This window comes from Myxine glutinosa, chromosome 11 (assembly GCF_964187855.1).
Source record: "Myxine glutinosa chromosome 11, kmMyxGlut1.1, whole genome shotgun sequence".
Classification (NCBI taxonomy): domain Eukaryota; kingdom Metazoa; phylum Chordata; class Myxini; order Myxiniformes; family Myxinidae; genus Myxine; species Myxine glutinosa.
Window position 1 is genome coordinate 90,234,306 of NC_136271.1, and position 22,509 is coordinate 90,256,814.

The following is a 22,509-nucleotide window of genomic DNA, read 5'->3' on the forward strand; positions in this document are numbered from 1 at the left end:
GAGGTGCGCGGCTATCTGCTCCAAAATAACATTGCTTCTAGTTACACCACGCCGTACAGACCCCAGGCTAATGGGCAGATCGAACGCTTCAACGGGATTATCTGGAGGGCCGTCATGCTCAACCTCCGGACCCTCGGCCGGAGCCTCGATAAATGGGCTTCGTCGCTACCTGCGGCGTTGAACTCGATCAGGGCTCTCCTGTGTACGGCAACCAACCAAACTCCCCACGAGCGACTTTTCCACCACCCCAGGAGCACGGGGTGTATACGGTCTTTGCCCAGTTGGCTCGCTGGGCCCGGGCCGGCCTACCTTAAACGGGCGGTTCGCGCGAGCAAGTACGACCCCCTAGTGGACAAAGTGCAGATTCTCCAGGCTAATCCTGAGCATGCTCGTGTGATGACGACTGATGGCCGTGAGACTACTGTCTCCGTCCGTCACCTTGCCCCATGCGGGGTCGCCGACCTGAGTAGGGAATCGGATGGACCGACCGAACCCATCTATGAGACTATGGCCTCTCCCGACGCTCCCATCGCCGAAGGTCTACCGACTCTCCCCTCGCCGGGTCTACCTGGGCCCGACGACTTGGAGTTACCCCCTTCGTCACCCGACCCTGATGGCGCCTCCGACGCCGGGGACACAGGGATACGTGATGCCGTACCCGGGGAATTTCGGACGCGTGCTGGCAGAGCAATTCGCCGCCCGGCCCGATACGGTTGGGTCGACTGATGTTCTGCACCCTGTTCGTGCTGACGCTCGCTCGCTTCTAGCCGCACCGCCGTATAATTCTGACGGGGGGGGGGGGGGGGGGGGAGAATGTAGTGAAATCGTATTCGTACTGAACCCGGGGTGACGCTCGCTGCTCGTTGACACCGCTAGGGGCGTGACTATAAGACCCGCTGCTGCGGATGGTGCACCGAGACTTCTCCTGTGACACATTACATCTGGTAGACTCGCTAACGGTACGCCAGCATAGAATATCCAGCTTGCTTGCATTGAATGTTATGAATGGTCCCATGTGATGCCACATCATATACTTATTGCATTTCCTGCATTACAGGATGATGTCATGATCTAAATGGAATTAAACCACAAGTTGGACTAAAGTTGTGTGGACCTGATTGGTTTTCCACAACACGGATCATCTGTGGAAGGTCATTCTGACACCATCACATCCCACAGATGCCCCAATGGTTGTCCAGTAGGCTATCGCATTCCTGTCCATGTGGATTTACCTGCGTCCATAGACCATCACAGCAAGGCAGGTCACCACATACTGGCTGTCCCAGAGTCTCAGGGAGAGGCTGCCATGCCGCATGCCCGGGCGGTCACAACATCAGACCCATGTTGGCCGTCCGTGGTGCCGCCACCAAAGCGCGGCCCACAACACCTTCCCCTCGTGGTCCTCATAATACACCATCCCAGGTACCTGTGAGAAACCACCTCGGACTTCCCGGAGGTCTTAACCCCTACCAGGGTCTGGTGACCCTGCCGGCCCGAGACACACCCTCGGGCGGCTCCCCGATGGACAAGGGATGCCACACTCCACCAGACCCCCTGTGGGGCCCAGGCCATACCATGACACCCATGGTCGGACCCCACGTCCAAATCTCGCCAGCACAGCCCCCCAGCTGGCTGGCATAACCAAATTTTGAAAGGGGCAACTATTCCCCGAGGCTGACCCCAATGACCTCTCCTGGTCCAAATTCCACAGCCCAGGGACAAACGCAGTTATTCCCCAACTGATTGGCTTCATCACATAGCCGGTACGTGTCTGGCCATTCCTCTTGGTGGCCCCCATGATTAAATAGATAAGCAGACACGTATCGAGGGGCGATCCCTGGTCAGGTCAACCACCTCATCTTCAGGTAAACGGTACTTAGACGGAGGATCCGGGGAGAGGTCTGGTCGACTGATTGGCATTTGTGATTGACTAGCAACCTGCCGGACTGAAGTCGAACCCCAGGGCCATAACATGTTTGGGGTCAAGAGTGTTATTTGTACCTGGGGCGTGCTTTATGCACCCTAAAAATTAAAGTAGCAAGTTAATCGAAGTTTTGTTTTAATATTTGTTCGGACTATGGCAGATCGCCATGGGCAGATTCCAGTGGGCCATGGAGTTGTAAATATAGATGGAAAGTTAATGATCCAGGACCCAAATGAAATAGTAATGAAGGTTGAGGAGGAGGCAGTCATAGGGGTGGAGGATAACCACCACCATAACAGGTAAACCATATATTACAACCTAGGGATGTTACTTTAATCCCCCAACTTCTCTAAAGACACAACCTAGGGATGTTACTTTAATCCCCCAACTTCTCTAAAGACACAACCTAGGGATGTTACTTTAATCCCCCAACTTCTCTAAAGACACACAACTATAACAGGTAAACCATATATTACAACCTCAAGATGTTACTTTAATCCCCCAACTTCTCTAAAGACACACAACTATAACAGGTAAACCATATATTACAACCTCAAGATGTTACTTTAATCCCCCAACTTCTCTAAAGATGCACAACGATAACAGGCCAACCATATATTACAACCTATGGATGTTACTTTAATTCTCCAACTTCTCTAAAGACACACAACTATAACAGGTAAACCATATATTACAACCTAGGGATGTTACTTTAATCCCCCAACTTCTTTAAAGACACACAACTATAACAGGTAAACCATATATTGATGTTCATTTAATTCCACAACTGCAATTATTTTTTTTTTTTTTTTTTTTTTTTTGTATACAAGATCGAGGCTCGTGAAAGAGCGAACATTAATCAATTTATACATTAATTAGGTGGGAGAGAAAATCCGCTTTATATTTCCTCTCTTTGCTTTGTGGCCTTGGCTCTATTGAAGTGGATAAAATAGGTTTTTATCTTTGATTCCCATTGCCAATGAATATTTCTTATTCGGGATTGTTGAACTCCGCTGCCCGTCTACTCACACATTCCTGGACCCGTGACCACATCACCCCCGTCCTTTACAAGCTTCACTGGCTCCCCATCTCCCAGAGAATCCAGTACAAAATCCTCCTCTTGACCTACAAAGCCCTCCAAAACCTGGCCCCATCCTACCTGGCTGACCTCCTCTCCAGACACACTCCCATCCGCAACCTCCGCTCTGCTGGTACCAACCTCCTGACCCCCCCCCCCCATCCGGACCAAATTCAGATCCTGGGGGGACAGGGCCTTCTCCATCGCTGCTCCCACCCTCTGGAACTCACTACCTCACACCATCAGAGACTCCTCCTCACTCACCACATTCAAAACATCACTAAAGACCCACCTGTTCAGCACTGCATTCAACATTCAACCCACAGCATTTAACCCCTGACTATCACTTCTCCTTCTCCCTCCTTTTGCTTTAAATATTTCCCTATTGATTCTTGTCTTTTTGCAATTGTTGTTTCCATGTTTTGTTATGCATTATGTTTTTCACTCTGTCAAAGCGCCTTTGGGCTTCATGAAAAGCGCTATACAAAATAAATGAATTATTATTATTATTATTATTGTTCTATAAAATGTTCTAATTTGAAATGAGTATTTCCCCCAAAAATGAAATGAATACTTTTTCAGGCATTAGCTGCTGGGGGATCAATCTTGCACATCCTGCCATAAGTGCTTTTGCCATCCCGATCTGATCAAGGCATCTGGGAACCAACAAGTCCTGAAGGTGATTTCCACCAGTAAGTCACCTCTCCATGTCAGAGTGCTTCAAATCAACCCATCGGAAACTGATATTCTGAAAACGCATCTTTGGTGTTGGAATTCAATGAACAGCCCTTTTAATGTCAGAACCTGTTGAAATTGATCAAAGCCAAGATGGTCGAGTTCATTCTAAAAACCAAGAGTAGATGTCTACCTCCATATGCAGCACGAAGCGCTGGGTATTTGGCTGGTTTTGCTGCTGTGCCCCTGATACAGTGCCCTCTGGTGGTTAGGGCAGGAATTTGTAATTTGCTCATGGGGTGCCGGCGATGGCTCGCCTACTTTGTGTGGGACACCGTAGGTATCTTTAACAAATGTTGGCAGACGGGACGTCCGGTCTAAGATCCATCCGAGGGTGATGAATCACGCTGCCTGTGAAGCACTGGGATGACAGTTTATAACTGGGCCGGGATTCAAACCCAGGCTCACAGAGGCAAGTGTGTGTACCTCTAGGGTCTAGGCCATTTTGCCATTATAAGAATAGACCAATTTGGATTTTCCATCCTCGACCCCCCCCCCACTTGTCCAGCCTCCTTTTCTTCCCCATGCATAGGCCTACATAAGTAATAGATAGGCCATTAACATTGTGCAAAGTCTAGAGAGTTCATCGAATACCTTACCCCATGTAGTGTTGAGAAATAGGACATGGTAAGGATCTTTTAAAATCTTTTTAAAGGCGTTTTGCCCTAAACAAACAGTGCTCGGTGGCGCCATATTTATTTGAATGCTGAATCTCAGTTATTCTGCCCTCAGGGCATGAGAAAGGGTAAGTTTTCTTCCGAGTACTCAAAAATATATTTTTGAAAGTGCCAACAAGTTTATTTGTATTATACAGTGTTCAAGTGTATAATTAAATTGAAACACAATAAAGGTTTTATAGGTTGTAGAAAAAAAAAGGAAAACCCTTTTTTCGGAAGTTTATTTACCGCCATTGATGTAGCGTCTTCTACACCTCTTTATTTAACACTTTACATTAGTGATTCATGCCTGTTGGTTATGTCATGTATGACGTCTTTACAAACATTGTTTCCTGTTTGGAATGATTTTCAATTTTGTTTAACTGCCCGACAGGCAGACAGACTAAAAGATATTACCTTACTTCTCTATTCATGCACGCTTGGGATGAAATGCCGTACAATTTGGCAAATTCAGAGCCAAAGTACCGCTAAACTGCAAGTTCATGTTTCAATTCACATCCAGATTTCTTGTTCTACAGTACAGTATTCAAAATATAACATTCATTTAAAATTAAGTAGTTCATGATCATGGACTGACATCTGTAGAGAGACTGAGAGATAAAGTGACCCAGTTGCTTAACCTCACTTTTTGCTTCGCAAACGTGGGGTAGTGAAAGATCCGCCATTTTTATATTTCGATTATATTCTGCCATATGTAAAACCTGCCATACCTTCTCTCAATCATGGAAATAAATACAGTGTTGAAGTTTTTTTTTCTTTGATCCAATATGGCTGCCAGACCACATGAGCGATGGCATCATAATGAAATGGAAAACCAAATACTGCATTGGAGTCATCAGAAGGAACCCGAATAAGCAAAGAGCAAAGATTTGAGTTATCAGGTGGAACCTGGATAGGATTCGGGTTTCAGCCGCTACTCCACAACCCTCAAAGCCATCCAGGCGCAGCCAAGTGCCAAATTTATATTCTCTAATATAGTTGTTGTGTAGATTACGCCCAATAAATTTCAAACTGATCAGACTAAGCGTTGTCCCTGGCGAATTATGATGTCATAATGAAGGTACCAATGACGTCATCGTTAACGACACTTATTCGCCATGCGGAGTTCTTTACAATGAGCCATGTTTCAATTTTTTCAATGGAGCGGTTTCGAAGATATAGAGGTGCAACGTCTTTCAGTTTTTCCAATATGGTGTCTGTACCTTGAGACCTATGATGTCATAATTATCATGAACTATTCTACAGGAGGAGGCACTCCTATGTTAAAAATGTTGTGTCTATCAGACCAACAGTTGCAGAGAAAAAAAAATCATGCTGTTCGGATGAAATGTTATACTTGTCAAAGTATGATGTCATAACAAAGGCACCGATGACATCATCATTAACATGTGTTATTCCCCATGGGGAGTACTTCACAATGAGCCTTGTTTATTTTTTTCCCATGGAGCGGTTTCAGAGATATAGAGGTGCAATGTTTTTCCAAGATGTTGCCCATATCACGTGATGTATGACATCATAATTATCATTAAAATATTGTCGCATCCCCGGGGTTAACACCCCAAGAGGACGAATGACCGAAACGAGCTTTAACTCCGAGGAGTATTTTGAACTTGGTTGGATAATTATCTTTTCACGTGCGCGGGAAGGTTCGAAGTCTTACCGGATCGGACAGCGGACACTGGGTTAATCCGAACCCACAAACAAAGAAACGAAACAAGACAAGAAATTGAAAATCAACAACTAATGATTTAATGAAAATAATGCAAGCACAATAAAAATGTTGAGGTAAAAACTAATAGTAATAGGCTATGGTGAGGGACCCTCCATGCGGACTCAATTACAGACATAGGGAGAAATAAATGAAAATAAAATGATTTGGTAATCGACCGGCACTCAGCTTTGCAGTTGTACCGAGGACTTGTCGACATTTGTAGCCTCCAAACCACCACACGGAAGCACACAAAATGGCGTGGAGTCGCGCTCCTTAATGTCCAAATGTGAGGTACTTCTCGCTATGGTGAATGCCCCAAACCTCTCTCGTTCAGTCTCTTTCCACAAGCGCACAGGAGCAAAAGATGCGCCACCGCCCAAGACCAAGCCAGAACAAAGAGAAAATGCTACCGCCTCCAACGAACGCCAGGACCAGAAGAAGCGAAATGTGACTGCCTCCAACAAATGCCAGGAGCAGAGAGCAACCAAGATGGCGAGATGGCATCTTCTTCCTCCAGCTCTCCAATGTTCAACAACTGACGTCACACTCTGTCCAATCACCGAGCGCTACTCAATCATACCATCGCACATCCAACAATCACGAAGGCCGGGGCGTGGCCTCCTCATTACGAGTCGTCTGAGGGCGGAGTCTAATCTCCGTTCGGAATGTTTGGATGATGTTGTTCCCTTTGCCGATCGGCAAATGCTGTTTCTGTCGCACCTGGCGGCGTGGTGAGCGAATGAGTCCATAACATTGCTGTCGCTTTTACTGTACCCTCGATTTCCTGGCTGGCCGAATGTAATAAAACCGAATGGAAGACCACAGGAGGCAAATTACACACTCGGGAATTAATCTTTAAGCCCTAGAATGAATTAGCACAAAGCCACGCCGCTTATGGCGACATGCAAACGCTCTTACCCGGACAGACGGCCTACTCACGTACATCGAGATGGCTTATTCGCAGCATACGGAGCATTCTAAACCTACACGATTCGAACTTTCCTAAGGTATTTCTTTGTTTACCCCCACAAACGTACCAATATTCTACAGGAGGAGGTGCTCCTATGGTGAACATTTCGTGTCAATCGAACCAAGAATTGCAGAGAAAAAAATTCATATCGATTGAATCAAGCATTGTACTTGTCGAATTATAATTTCATAATTAAAGTACCAATGACATCATCATTAACATATATTATTCCACATGCGGAGTACTTCACAACGCACCATGTTTCAATTTTTTCCATGGAGCGGTTTCGGAGATATAGAGGTGCAACGTTTTTCGATTTTTCCAAGATGGTGCTTGTAACCTATGACGTCATAATTATCATTTAAAATTACTACAGGAAGAGGCACTGCTATGGTTAAAATTTTGTGTCCATTAGACTAACAGTTGCTGAGAATTTTTTTTTTCATACTGATCAAATCAAGCGTTGTACTTTTCTAATTATGACGTCATAATGAAGACAACAATGACATCATCATGAACATATCTTATTCCCCATGGGGAGTACTTTTTATATTTATTTTGGAGGCTCCAGGCACGGACTATATAGCCCTCATCGAGGCCAGGCCTTAAATAAAAGAGAAGAAAAGTGTCGGATGAAAAGTGTGTGATGTTTGTTTGCGAGAAAGAGAGGTTGAAGCTAGTCTGGTATCTATAGTTTGAGTGAGACAGAAAGTAAGACCAGCAATCCTGACATGGAGAGTGTAAGATGGTTCTGGGCACCACTTTGGCGCACCGAAGTCAGGACGGTAGTACTACCCTGGGCGGTTGTTGGCTACAACCTACTACCTCAGATTGACAATGAGCCTTGTTTAAATTTTTTCCGTTGAACGGTTTTGGAGATATAGAGGTGTGACGTTTTTACAAGATGGCGTCCGTATTATGTGACCTATGCCATCATAATTATGAATAAAACATTATACAGGTGGCAGCGCTCCTGTGGTTAAATTTCGTGTCAATCGAACCAACGGTTGCCGAGAAAATGAATTTTAAAGATGCAAACACGTACGCCACACGTCATACGCAACTGAATGCCTAACCCTGCTTTTCACTTTGCGAGCGCAGGGTAAATATTCTCAAGCATAAGAAGACAAAATCTGTCTGGCGAGATTGGTTAGTCGGAGAGGTTGGTTTGTCGAGGAGGAGGTTCACAGGAACTGCTGAATTATATCTGCCTGCTCTGTGGATTGAAGAATTTTCCTGTCAGTTTTTACTTAATCCCTGAATTACAAAGCAGCTGGAAGTCACTTTCCTCGAAAAGTATCCTTAATGGGTGGGATACAGCCTCTAAATCTGAAAAGTTTGAACTATTTGGGATTCATCTATACTCTATAGTCTATAGCCTCCAGGTCTGGGCATAAGGTGGAAGGTAAATTTTCCTGATCATCGAGGTTCAACTGTCAATATTTTTGACCTTTATGTAATGCATATGTACCAAAGTTTTTTTAACGCACCGTTATTGATTGGATCATAAAAAGTAAGTGTAGGTCTGATCATATTGTTACGTGAAAGAGAGGCGGGGCAGAGGGGGGGGGATCCATAGGTAGATTGCTTTAAGAATAGCATGGGCCATGTGATTGCGTAGGCTGGATTTTAACCCTCTTATAGCCATTTCTCCCGAGGTATTTCGTGTTGTAAATCATGCACTGAGAAGGCAGTGAGTGTTACCTTTAAGACAATATAGAGTAAGATTGTATAGTGTAAAACCTCCTGTGAAAGGCGAGGCCAGGTGAGGACTTGGCATTTCACAAAGGCTATGTGCTTTTAAAGGACTAGGGCATGCCCGTACTATATACAGACTTGGCATTTAATATGGAATATTTATTTTTTCTTGACTTGGGTTTACTTTCTTAACTCAGTATATCAATCTAGTGAGTTTCTTTTACACTTTGGTGATTTATTTGTTAAAAGAACCATGTCACTGATTGTCTGTCACAGCAAGAAGTCAACAACAGGATTATATCACAGGTGGCGTGGCAAAATGTACGGACAGGTGCATTTGATGATTGGCTTCACAGTCGGGTATGCAAGGGTTGTTGCGTTCTGTATTAGTGGAAAACGACTGCTGCACGTCTCCAAAAGTTATTGCCGCTTCCTGTGGAGATGGTCCGTCAACTCGACAATGCTGTTTGTCATGGAGTGGTGGCTTTACGAAATTACGGCATGAAACAGCGTGCTATTGCTCGGCAGTATGGCATCACTCAAGGTCAGGTGTCAAAGATCCTGAAACGAAATGCTCAGAGGGGTGTCCCTACTCCAACACCGAGGCCAGGACGTCCCCACAGAACCACAAGGAGGGATGATCGCCAGCTGCACCGGTTAATTCCGCAATGGCCGTACCAAGTCAGCTAATCGGCTTAGGGCTGAGTGGCAGCAACTGACAAATGTGCCTGTATCCAGAAGGCTAGTCAACCAACGACTGGTTCATGCAGGCTATCGTGCCAGGCGTCCCCTGAGAAAGCCACGCCTGACCAGACAACACCGCCAGCGCCGATTGCAGTGGGCCAGAGAGCACCGTCAATGGCAGCCAGGACACTGGAATCACGTGATCTTCAGTGACGAGTCTAGATTTCTGGTCTATCGTCAAGATGGCCACGTCCGAGTGCGCAGACAAGTGCATGAAGCCTACAACAAAGATTGTATAGTGCCAAGAGTCCAAGCTGGAGGTGGTGGGGTGACCGTTTGGGCTGCTTTTCATGCAGGGGGCAAAACTGACCTGGTTGTTCTGAATGGAAACCTGAACCAGTTCAAACACAGTGCCATTCTGGAAGAAACATTGCTTCCATTTGCTCGTGCAGCCTTTCGAGGAAACTTTGTCTTCCATGATGACAATGCACGGCCTCATCGTGCTCGCATGATCCAACACTTTCTTGCTGACCGTGGTGTAGAGCATATGGAGTGGCCTGCCATGTCCCCGGATATGAATCCGATAGAGAACTTGTGGGCAGAATTAACGCGTCAAATTGACCACTTGGACCAGCAGCCGACCTCTGTGCGTGAATTGCAGCAGGCTATTGTCACTGCATGGCAAGCGATTCCTGTCCAAACCTTGGCAAATCTCGTGAACAGCATGCCTCAACGTGTACGTGCTCTCCTGAATGCTCGTGGGGGTTACACGAATTACTGAACTGTAATTTTACTGTCCGTAATCCCAGTCGTAATTTAACTTTTGTTTTTGTTAAAAAAATTTTTGGCTAATGTGCAAAATCAAGACATACTTCTGGAAAACGTACAAAAGTTTAACACAGTACTGTCCATGAATTGAGTTCGATATCAGTTTACATCACTTTCAAGGATCAATTTATTTGTTTCGAAATGTCAAATGTGGTTTTTGTTTCTTTTAAAGGTCACATTAACAAAATCTAGAATAATTTCAACATAATTCCAATGAACTTTTGGTTCTAAGACATCTTGAAAAGTAAGTTCACCCCCACAAAAAAAATATTCCATATTAAATGCCAAGTCTGTATATATCTAAAATTATACCCCCCCCCCTATATTTACATGAAATGGTTTGGTCCAAAGCGAACGGCTTGCGAGTACGGTGACAATCCCCCCCCCCTCTATTTACATGCAATGGTTTGGTCCAAAGCGAACGGCTTGCGGAGTTTGGTAAAGAAATCGCCATAGCTCGGTAACTACTTGTCCGATTAATTAAAAACCTTGAAAAGGCACATCCTCGGGTCCCCAGCAATATACCTGGCAAGTTTCAAGTATATCGGACCGGTAGTTGTCGAGAAACAGCGGTCGCATACACACACACACACACACACACACACACACACACACACACACACACACACACAGAGATTAGTGGAATTATAGATAGATAACCGCATGGACTGTTTGGCTGGTGCACCACAAGCCATGGTGGCGAGGTGAGCCGTGTAGCCCTGGTAGGGGGCTGAACGCTTTTTGCTGAGAATCCGAGTTGTGGTAATGGATGGCCCAGAAGGTGGTAATGCTTACAAACTGCGGACGGCCAATAATGGGACCTGCTGCCTGCCAAGGTGGACCCAGAGATCGCAAAGGCTGTGACCCTGCTTGAAAGATCAGTTGGAGTTGGGTATTGGACCTGAAAGGAGGAAGACGTCCCTCATTTTACTTGGCTGTCATTATCTTCCCTCCACCTTGTCGCTCCTCATTGCCCTGTGCCCCAGTGACCTGCCCATCACCAGCTTTGTGTCTACCGCAAGTTTTCGCCTGCCCCTTTGTTCAAGGAATGTGAAAATCTGGTATTTCAGCACCATTAAGGGGTTAGGCTTTATTTCGTTATTTTGAAAATCCATTTTTGTGTCCCATAATCCCTCTTCGTGTTTGTCGACCGCTTGGTTCATTGAGTTGGTTGATGGCTTTGATTTTGTTTCTCAGGGTGAGATGTGTTTTCAGGATAAGCCTTGTTCTATGCAGGAATTCCTTGGTAATTGTTTTGCGCATTTGTTTGTGACATATTTGGTGGCCATCTTGTACTCCGAGGTATTTGTATAATGGTTCGCTGTCGAGCTTCTGTATTGTTGCATTTAGGTCGATTTTTATGTTCCTTGAGATGTCTCTACAACTTGATTGGAGTCCACCTGTGGCCAATTCAATTGATTCGACATGATTTAGAAAGCAGCACACCTTTCTATATTTAAGGTCCCACAGTTGACAGTGCATGTCAAAGCAGAAACTCTACCATGAAATCCAAGGAACTGACGTAGAACGCCAAGATAGAAGTGTGAGGAGGCATAGATCTGGGGAAGGGTATAAAACAATTTCCAGTGTGTTGAAAGTTCCCAATATTCCTAGAGTTAACCGTCCGACAAAACTGAGCGATCGGGCAAGCGGTACCTTGGTCAGGGAGGTGACCAATAACCCAATGACAACTCTGACAGATCTACAGAGTACCTTGGCTGAGATTGGAGAACCTACCGGAAGGACAACAGTATCTGCAGCACTTCACAAATCAAGGCTTTATTGGAGAGTGGCCAGACGGAAGCCATTCTTGAGAAAAAGTCACATGACAGCACGCCTGAAGTTTGCAAAAAGGCACGTGAAAGACTCAGATCATGAGGCAAAATATTCTGTGGTCTGATGAGACGAAAATTTTACTCATTGGCCTGAATTCAAAGCGCTATGTCTGGCAGAAACCGAGCACAGCTCATCACCCATTTAACACCATCCCGACCGTGAAGCATGGTGATGGCAGCATCATGCTATGGGGATGCTTTTCAGAAGCAGGGACTGGGAGACTTGTAAGGGCAGAGGGAACAATGAATGGAGCCAAATACAGTCAAATCCTCGAGGAGAACCTGCTTCAGAGTACAAAATACCTTTGACTGTGGCGAAGATTTACCTTCCAAAAGGAGAATGACCCCGAGCATATGGCCAAAGGATGGCTTCAGAACAAAAATCTGAAAGTCCTTCAGTGGCCCAGCCAAATCCCAGACTTGAATCCTATTAGGAATCTGTGAAAGACTTGAAGATTGCTATTCATTGACACTCCCCATCGAACTTGGCAGAGCTTGAACAAATCTGCAAGGCAGAATGAGAGAAACTTGCCAAACCCAGATGTGCAAAGGTGAATACTTATGCAAATTAGATATTTCTGTATTTCATTTTTACTTATTTTGTAAAAACTTCTAAAACAAAATTACACTTTAACATTATGGGGTATTATGTGTGAGAAAGTTTCTATATTTAATCAATTTTAAATTCAGGCTGCAACACAGCAAATTGTGAAAAAGTTAAGGGGTGTGAATACTTTCTGAAGGCACTGTATATCCATCCATACACACATACATACATACATACATACATACATACATACATACATACATGCATCCATGCATCCACACATACATACATACACACATAATTACATACATACATACACAAACACACATACATAAACACACACATACAGTACATACATACATAAACATACATACATACATACACAAACATACATACATACATACATACATACGCACATACATACATATACAAATACACACATACATACACACATACATACACACTGTTACGGCCTTCCATACATATTGTTACATACAGTCACGTGAAAAAGTAAGTGCACCCCATGTAAAGTTTTGACTTTTTCAACATATTTCAACATACAGCTATTTGATCTTCATTTCAACAATATTGATAGATAAAGGTGATATAATATAACACATATCATGAAACATTTACATTTTGTAGTCCATTGTATAATTTAAATAAACATCAATGCAAATTTCGCATGTGGAAAAAGTAAATACACCCTTGGCTCTAATAGGTGGTATTGCCCCCTTTGGCAGAAACAACCTCAACTAGGCATTTCTTATAACTGTCTACCAGTCTCTGACATCGACTGGGAGAAATTTTTGCCCACTCCTCCATGCAGAATTCTTTCAGCTGTGCGATGTTTGAGGGGTTTCTTGCATGCACAGCTCATTTCAAATCCCCCCACAACATCTCGATTTGATTTAGATCCGGGCTTTGACTTGGCCATTCCAGAACTCTCCATTTCTTTCTTTTCAGCCATTCATTGGTGGATTTACTGGTATGTTTAGGGTCATTGTCATGTTGCAAGGTCCACCTTCGGTTGAGCTTCAACTTCTCCGACAGATGGCCTCACATTATCCTCAAGCACCCTCTGGTACAATGAAGAATTCATAGTGGATTCTATGATGGTGAGCTGCCCAGGCCCTGATGCAGCAAAGCTGCCCCAAACCATAATATTTCCACCACCATGCTTTACAGTTGGTATCAGATTATTGTGGTCAAATGCTGTCTTTGGTTTTCGCCAAACATGTCTTCTGGTACTGTGGCCAAATAGCTCTACTTTTGACTCATCTGTCCAGAGCACATTGTTCCAGAAGTGCTGGTCTTTGCCTAGGTGTTCATTGGCAAACTTTAGTCTTGCCCTGATGTTCTTTCTGGAGAGCAAAGGTTTCCTCCTGGCACACGTCACCTCCCATGTAGATCAAATTTGTGCAGCCTCTTTCTTATGGTAGACTCGTGCACTTTGACATCAACAGTGGCAAGAGCTACCTGCAGGTCCCGTGATGACATTCTGGGGTTCTTAGAGACTTCTTTCAGCATCTTGCGGTCTGCTCTCGGGCTGAACTTGCTGGGGCGGCCTGGCCTGAACAAGTTGGCAGTTGTTTGGAATCTTCTCCACTTGTAGATGATCTTCCGGACAGTCGAATGATTGATTTCAAATTGTTTGGAGATCTTTTTAAATTCCTTGCCAGACTCGTAGGCATCTATAACCTTCTTTCTGAAGGCCTCAGAGAGCTCTTTTGATCTAGGCATGGTGACGCCGCACACTTCAACAACAAAGAGCAAACCAAACTAAATGTCTGAGGTTTAAATAAGACAGGTTCCTCCAAGATCCTCTCTAACGATGTTCTAATCATTTGCACCTGAGCTGGTGCACCAGATTCTAATTTTAGGTATTTGAAGTAATGATAAATATAGGGGTGTACTTACTTTTTCCACATGCGAAATTTGCATTTATGTTTATTTAAATTATACAATGGACTCCAAAATGTAAATGTTTCATGATATTTGTTATATTATATCACCTTTATCTATCAATATTGTTGAAATAAAGATCAAATAGCTGTATGTTGAAATATGTTGATAAAATCAAAACTTTACACGGGGTGTACTTACTTTTTCACGTGACTGTAAGTTATAAAACTGAGAAAACTATTATAGCTTGCTCTACAAAACCTTAACTCATTATAGATACCAATGTAACTTTGTGCATCACAAATTTTATTTTTACAATTATGACTTGCATTGGCTGTCATTGCCTATGACCTCATAAACTTTAAACATCTTCTCCAGAACTGCTGAACAGATCAATGCAAAATTTTACAAATACGATTGTTTAGCCATGGGGATAAAAGTTTGCAAAAAAAGTCATCGGTCACGTGGTTTGGCGGACATATTATATTTGTAAATAAAACCTTTAAAATCTACTTCTCCTAAACCACTCATTCGATCGATACAAAACTTGAAACATATTTTTACATGCCAATGCTAGAAAAATATTTGCAAACTATGATGTCATCAGTCATGTGGTTTGGCCGCCATCTTGAATTTAAGCAAAAAAATTAATAATCTTTTCTGGAGAACCGCTTAACAGATCAATGCAAAATGTCATACATATGAACAAGTATGGATGGGGGAAGAACATATGCAAACTATGACATCATCAGTCATGTGGATTGGCCGCCATCTTTCATTTAAGCAATAAATGAAATCATCTTTTCCAGAGTACCGATTAACAGATCAATGCTTGCCCTGTTTGCCCTGTTCAAGTGACTCGTGGTTGTCCCTCAAGGCCCTCTCCCCGTTGGTATCTTTGTGAATATAAGACTGTTCTTCACGGTTCTGTTTAAATATGTTTAAACTTTCCCCTGCAGTGTTTTATTCAGTGGTTTATTACAACACGCTGTTTTTCTTCCTATTTAAAAGGCTCTTTTCCATTTCCTCTTCAACTCATTCCATTTCAAAAAAATATTCAATCTCTTATAATTCTTTCTCACTACATGCTCTAAATTCTCATTCATTCCACCCCTCCTCCATCGTTCTTAAACGGATCGCTAACTTGAAAATCACAATAAACCGAAATTGTTATAAATGTTCGTCTTTCATTAATCATCCACTTTCTAAACTCCCCCCTTGCCAATCCCCTCCAAATCTCCCCCCTTGCCCCTCCCCTCAAAATCTCCTCCCTTGCCCCTCCCCTCCTAAACTCCCCCCTTGCCCCCTCCCCTCCTAAACTCCCCCCTTGCCCCTCCCCTCCAAATCTCCCCCCTTGCCCCGCCCCTCCAAATTTTCCCCCTTGCCCTTCCCCTCCTAAACCCCCCCTTGCCCCTCCCATTCAAAACTCCCCCCCAACCCCTCCCCTTCAAATCTCCCCCCCAACCATCCCTCCCAAATTCTCCCTCCTCCCACCTCCTTCTCAAAGCTGCCTCCTCCCCACTTCGTTTCCCTTGTATCTCGTACCTCCACCGCCCCCAACCTTCTACTTTCCTCTGCCCCCCCCCCCTCAAACAACCCCTCACTGTGCCTCATCCTATCACCATCAAACCTTTCGTCCTCCTCATCCTTCCCTATCTTGAAACACTGCTGTAATCTCTGACACACTATCAACAGCTCTCCCTACCTCCTCCTCTCACCCCTCATCTCACCCTACCCCTCCCCTCCCCTGTCCTGCACTCGATGCTCCCCCTCTCCTCATTAACGGTATGGACCTCAAACATCTGGGGCCTTCGCTCAAACCTGATTGATCTCTCCATTCAGGTTGCTTCTGACAATCCAGACTTGATCTGCTGAAACAGAAACTTTCCTCCTTCAAGATGTCTCTGATTCCCTAATATCTCTTCCTGGTTACTCCCTCCTCCAGTATGATAGACCTGAGCCTCGTCCTGGTGGTGGGGTGGCTATCTTTATCAAAAACTCTCATCCTTACTCTCCTTGCACTGCCCTCTCTCCACCTCATCCCCAGGAGTACCTCTGGCTTTGGCTTCCTCTCCACTCCCACCTTTTCTTTATATGTGTTCTGTACCGTCCTCCAATCAGTGATGACTCCATTTACATTTCGCTGTCGGACAACATGGACCAACTTCTATCAACTCATCCAAACTCTCTCTTCCTCATATGTGGCGACTTCAACTGTCATCATGCCAGCTGGCTGGGTGTGGGTACCACTCTCACCATCCATGGCACCTCAGCAAAGGACTTCTGCAACTCATTGGGACTGACACAGTGACACAATGTCAATTTCCCGACCCGGATCGCAATCAATGGAGTCCAAGAAGTTCTGTCGCTCAAGCTTTTGGGTCTCACTATCTGCCATGATCTTTCTTGGGAAAAACACATTTCCAAGCTGGCCTCCAAAGCCAGTCGCCGACTGGGCATCCTCCGTCATGCGAAGTCCTTCCTTGGCACACCTGAGCTCCTCACCACATACACGGCTTTCATCCACAGGTCAATGGAATACTGTTCCCCCCTCTGGGCCGGTGCTCCTGCCTCACACTTAGCTCGGCTTCACGCTGTTGAAACCAAAGCTTTCAGAATCATTGGAATCTCCTGCGATGAAGCTAACTCCGAGGGCCTTTCACGCACCCACCGCAGGCTGGTTGGTGGTCTTTCTGTCTTCTACCGACTCCTCTCCGGCCTTGCTCCCCCAGCTCTCTCTGTGCTCTGCCCCCCAATATTCCTTCAGGTCGCACAAGATCTGCCTGCAACCCTCTTATGGTTAAACTGCCAAAATCTAGGCTCTCTGCTCAACTTCACTCTTTCATTCCCCTTTTCTCCCGCCTCAGGAACAAACTCCCCCACTCCCTTCAATCCCACTCCTCCCTCCAGGTCTTTAAAACAGCTGTTCACCACCATCTCTTATCTTCCCCCATCCAAAACCTTGATCTTTTCTACCCCCGCTAATTCACCCCAGATACAGTTTTTTTGAAATTCCAACTTATTTCTTGGAAGTCCTTGCAGTGTCCTTGTGTTTTATACCTCTCCCACCTCCCCCCAAGCCCTCCCCCTCCCACATTTCTCCCGATGTCCCTGCTCTCAAATGTTGTGTTTGTGTCCTTCCCCCTCTCTCCCCATCTTGTCTACCGCTCCCTTTATTTTGTGTTTTATGTGTCGGTTTGTGTCGGTTTGTGTCGGTTTGACTTTTTGTGTGATTAATGTTGGCTCTGTCACGAGCCTCGATCTTTTATACGAAAAAAAAAAGAAAAAGTGAAATGTCATGCATGTGATCAACTGCTGATGTGGAAAAAATATTTGTAAACTATGATGTCATCAGTCACGTGATATGGTGGCCATCTTTCATTTAAGGTAAACTTTCAAACATCTCTTTCTCCAGAACTGCTGAACGGGTAAATACAAAATTTCATACCTACGATTAACTCCACATGAGGGTGTTTTTTTTGCAAACAATGGCATCATCAGTTACATGGTTTGGCGGCCATCTTGGATTTAAGGAAAAAATTCTCGATACCGTCTGACACCCCGCCCTGCTCACCAAACTCTCCTCCAATGATATCCATAAAACCTCCACGCATGGCTTGCTGACTTCCTCTCCAGTCGCAGTCAACGTGTGGCCCTGAATGCAATTCTGTCATCTCCCTTTCCTGTCCAGGCTGGAGTTCCTCAGCGCTGTGTTCTCGGTCCTGTGCTTTTTTTGGTCTTCATTAATGAAGAGTTGGTGGTCTTTCTGTCTTTTACCGACTCTTCTCCGGCCTTGCCCCCCCCCCCCCCCAGCTCTCTCTGTGCTCTGTCCCCCATATATTCCTACAGGTCGCACAAGATCTGCCTGCAACCCTCTCATGGTTAAACTGCCAAAATCAAGACTCTCTGCTCACCTTCACTCCTTCATTCCTCTTTTCAATCCCACTCCTCCCTCCATGTCTTTAAAACAGCTGTTCACCACCACTCTTATCTTCCCCCATCCAAAATCTTGATCTTTTCTACCCCCGTTAAAACACCCCAAATCCACCTCTTTGAATCCCCAACTTCATTCCTGAAATTATATCGTTCATTTGCTCTATACAGTGTAACTCTCCCCCCCTACCCCCCCTACCCATACCCCCCCACCCCCCCTCCCCCTCCCCCCCCACCCCCCCTCCCCCTCTCCCTCTCCCCACCCACCCCCCTCCCCCTCTCCCTCTCCCCAGCCCTCTCCCTTCCACAGATCTACCGACGTCCCTATTCTCTGCTGTTGTGGTGCTTGTATGCTTTCCTCTCTCTCCCCCTCTTGTCTCCCGCTCCCTTTATTGTATGTTTTCTGTGTCCGTGCATGTTTTCGTGTTTAATGTGTTCGCTCTTACACGAGCCTCGACTTTGCATACAAAAAATAAAATAAAAATTGAAAATCTATATCCCCAGAACTGCAAAATTTACATATATGATCCCATGAAAAAATCCCATGAAAAAAACCCATGAGGAAAGTTTATTGAAAATGATGACGTCATCAGTCATGTGGTATTGCGGCCATTTTGCCTGGAAGCCGATCATCACTGCTCGAAGTTCGACATCTCCGTTTGTGTCATTAGTTGCCTCATCTTTGGCATCCTTTCATTGTGGTCAAGCTACTCTGGCGGTGTTAATCCACTGCTCTCTCTCCTCTGCGGGCAGTGTGTTTTCCAAGAGCTTATAGTTGTGTGTCTTTCAAGAAGTTGGGGGATTAAAGTAACATCCCTAGGTTGTAATATATGGTTGGCCTGTTATAGTTGTGTGTCTTTCGAGAAGTTGGGGGATTAAAGTAACATCCCTAGGTTGTAATATATGGTTGGCCTGTTATAGTTGTGTGTCTTTCGAGAAGTTGGGGGATTAAAGTAACATCCCTAGGTTGTAATATATGGTTGGCCTGTTATAGTTGTGTGTCTTTCGAGAAGTTGGGGGATTAAAGTAACATCCCTAGGTTGTAATATATGGTTGGCCTGTTATCGTTGTGTGTCTTTAGAGAAGTTGGGGGATTAAAGTAACATCCCTAGGTTGTAATATATGGTTGGCCTGTTATCGTTGTGTGTCTTTAGAGAAGTTGGGGGATTAAAGTAACATCCCTAGGTTGTAATATATGGTTGGCCTGTTGTAGTTGTGTGTCTTTAGAGAAGTTGGGGGATTAAAGTAACATCCCTAGGTTGTAATATATGGTTGGCCTGTTATAGTTGTGTGTCTTTAGAGAAGTTGGGGGATTAAAGTAACATCCCTAGGTTGTAATATATGGTTGGCCTGTTATCGTTGTGTGTCTTTAGAGAAGTTGGGGGATTAAAGTAACATCCCTAGGTTGTAATATATGGTTTACCTGTTGTAGTTGTGTATCTTTAGAGAAGTTGGGGGATTAAAGTAACATCCCTAGGTTGTAATATATGGTTGGCCTGTTATCGTTGTGTGTCTTTAGAGAAGTTGGGGGATTAAAGTAACATCCCTAGGTTGTAATATATGGTTGGCCTGTTATCGTTGTGTGTCTTTAGAGAAGTTGGGGGATTAAAGTAACATCCCTAGGTTGTAATATATGGTTGGCCTGTTATCGTTGTGTGTCTTTAGAGAAGTTGGGGGATTAAAGTAACATCCCTAGGTTGTAATATATGGTTGGCCTGTTATAGTTGTGTGTCTTTAGAGAAGTTGGGGGATTAAAGTAACATCCCTAGGTTGTAATATATGGTTGGCCTGTTATAGTTGTGTGTCTTTAGAGAAGTTGGGGGATTAAAGTAACATCCCTAGGTTGTAATATATGGTTGGCCTGTTATAGTTGTGTGTCTTTAGAGAAGTTGGGGGATTAAAGTAATATCCCTAGGTTGTAATATATGGTTGGCCTGTTATCGTTGTGTGTCTTTAGAGAAGTTGGGGGATTAAAGTAACATCCCTAGGTTGTAATATATGGTTTACCTGTTGTAGTTGTGTATCTTTAGAGAAGTTGGGGGATTAAAGTAACATCCCTAGGTTGTAATATATGGTTTACCTGTTGTAGTTGTGTATCTTTAGAGAAGTTGGGGGATTAAAGTAACATCTCGAGGTTGTAATATATGGTTTACCTGTTGTAGTTGTGTATCTTTAGAGAAGTTGGGGGATTAAAGTAACATCCCTAGGTTGTAATATATGGTTTACCTGTTGTAGTTGTGTATCTTTAGAGAAGTTGGGGGATTAAAGTAACATCCCTAGGTTGTAATATATGGTTGGCCTGTTATAGTTGTGTGTCTTTAGAGAAGTTGGGGGATTAAAGTAACATCCCTAGGTTGTAATATATGGTTGGCCTGTTATAGTTGTGTGTCTTTAGAGAAGTTGGGGGATTAAAGTAACATCCCTAGGTTGTAATATATGGTTGGCCTGTTATCGTTGTGTGTCTTTAGAGAAGTTGGGGGATTAAAGTAACATCCCTAGGTTGTAATATATGGTTTACCTGTTGTAGTTGTGTATCTTTAGAGAAGTTGGGGGATTAAAGTAACATCCCTAGGTTGTAATATATGGTTTACCTGTTGTAGTTGTGTATCTTTAGAGAAGTTGGGGGATTAAAGTAACATCTCGAGGTTGTAATATATGGTTTACCTGTTGTAGTTGTGTATCTTTAGAGAAGTTGGGGGATTAAAGTAACATCCCTAGGTTGTAATATATGGTTTACCTGTTGTAGTTGTGTATCTTTAGAGAAGTTGGGGGATTAAAGTAACATCCCTAGGTTGTAATATATGGTTGGCCTGTTATAGTTGTGTGTCTTTAGAGAAGTTGGGGGATTAAAGTAACATCCCTAGGTTGTAATATATGGTTGGCCTGTTATAGTTGTGTGTCTTTAGAGAAGTTGGGGGATTAAAGTAACATCCCTAGGTTGTAATATATGGTTTACCTGTTGTAGTTGTGTATCTTTAGAGAAGTTGGGGGATTAAAGTAACATCCCTAGGTTGTAATATATGGTTTACCTGTTGTAGTTGTGTATCTTTAGAGAAGTTGGGGGATTAAAGTAACATCTCGAGGTTGTAATATATGGTTTACCTGTTGTAGTTGTGTATCTTTAGAGAAGTTGGGGGATTAAAGTAACATCCCTCGGTTGTAATATATGGTTGGCCTGTTATAGTTGTGTGTCTTTAGAGAAGTTGGGGGATTAAAGTAACATCTCGAGGTTGTCCTGTTGTTTCGTTATCATAACATGTTTCCAAACAAGGAACTTCGACGCAAGATGAGGCCTTTAGGCCCATCAAAGCCTGCGCTGTTGTATTGTTACCAACCTATGGTTGTTTGTTTGTGCCTGAACTTACCTTTTTACCCACTTCCCCGACCGAGAGCGGACGCTCGATCCGTTACACCACCGAGTCGGGTAAACAAGTCTGGAATGGGATTCGAACCCCTGAACACAAAGACAAACAAAGCAGCGCATCGTGCAGCAGTCTCTACGTTACGGTTCGGGTTTGGGACCAATGGCGACGAGACCATTCCCTCAGGCAATCCCAAAGTAGTCTGTGAATGGCCCCTGGGCCTCTGTCCGGTAATCTTTCCCCAACAGACTCTGCCTGGGCCGCATCCTGTTGATTCATGAGTTCGCGGTTCAGCCAAGACGACCCGATGGTTTCCGTCCGCATCCTGGCAGGGCCTTCCATGGCTCGCTTGGGGACCTCGGCCCAAAATGAAGACCGTTGTGGCTGTGGGATACATGTCGTTGCTTTACACCGAGAGCCTGACGACAAAGACTAATTGAAGCGAATGTGAACAATCGCAGGGAAAACGAACGAGGAATGAAAAAGACTGGAATTCGGGTTTTAAGTTCCACAGCTGTTGACAACGAGAACACGTCGAGTGTGTCGGAGCTTCCCATTGGTGGAAGGACAAGCTCCTCCTGAAGGCGGTGACGTAACTACTGTACCGCCGTTCCCGGGACAT

General features: G+C 44.4%; 1 long non-coding RNA gene across 1 annotated transcript; it reads right to left on the minus strand.

Moving 5' to 3' along the window:
• Positions 1 to 12,068: 12,068 nt before the first annotated feature.
• LOC137415466 (uncharacterized) lies at positions 12,069 to 22,436 on the minus strand. Its single transcript, XR_010982082.2, has 2 exons — positions 21,891 to 22,436; positions 12,069 to 12,645 (listed from the first exon to the last, which is right to left on the minus strand). It is a non-coding gene; the product is annotated as an uncharacterized LOC137415466 (long non-coding RNA).
• Positions 22,437 to 22,509: the final 73 nt, after the last annotated feature.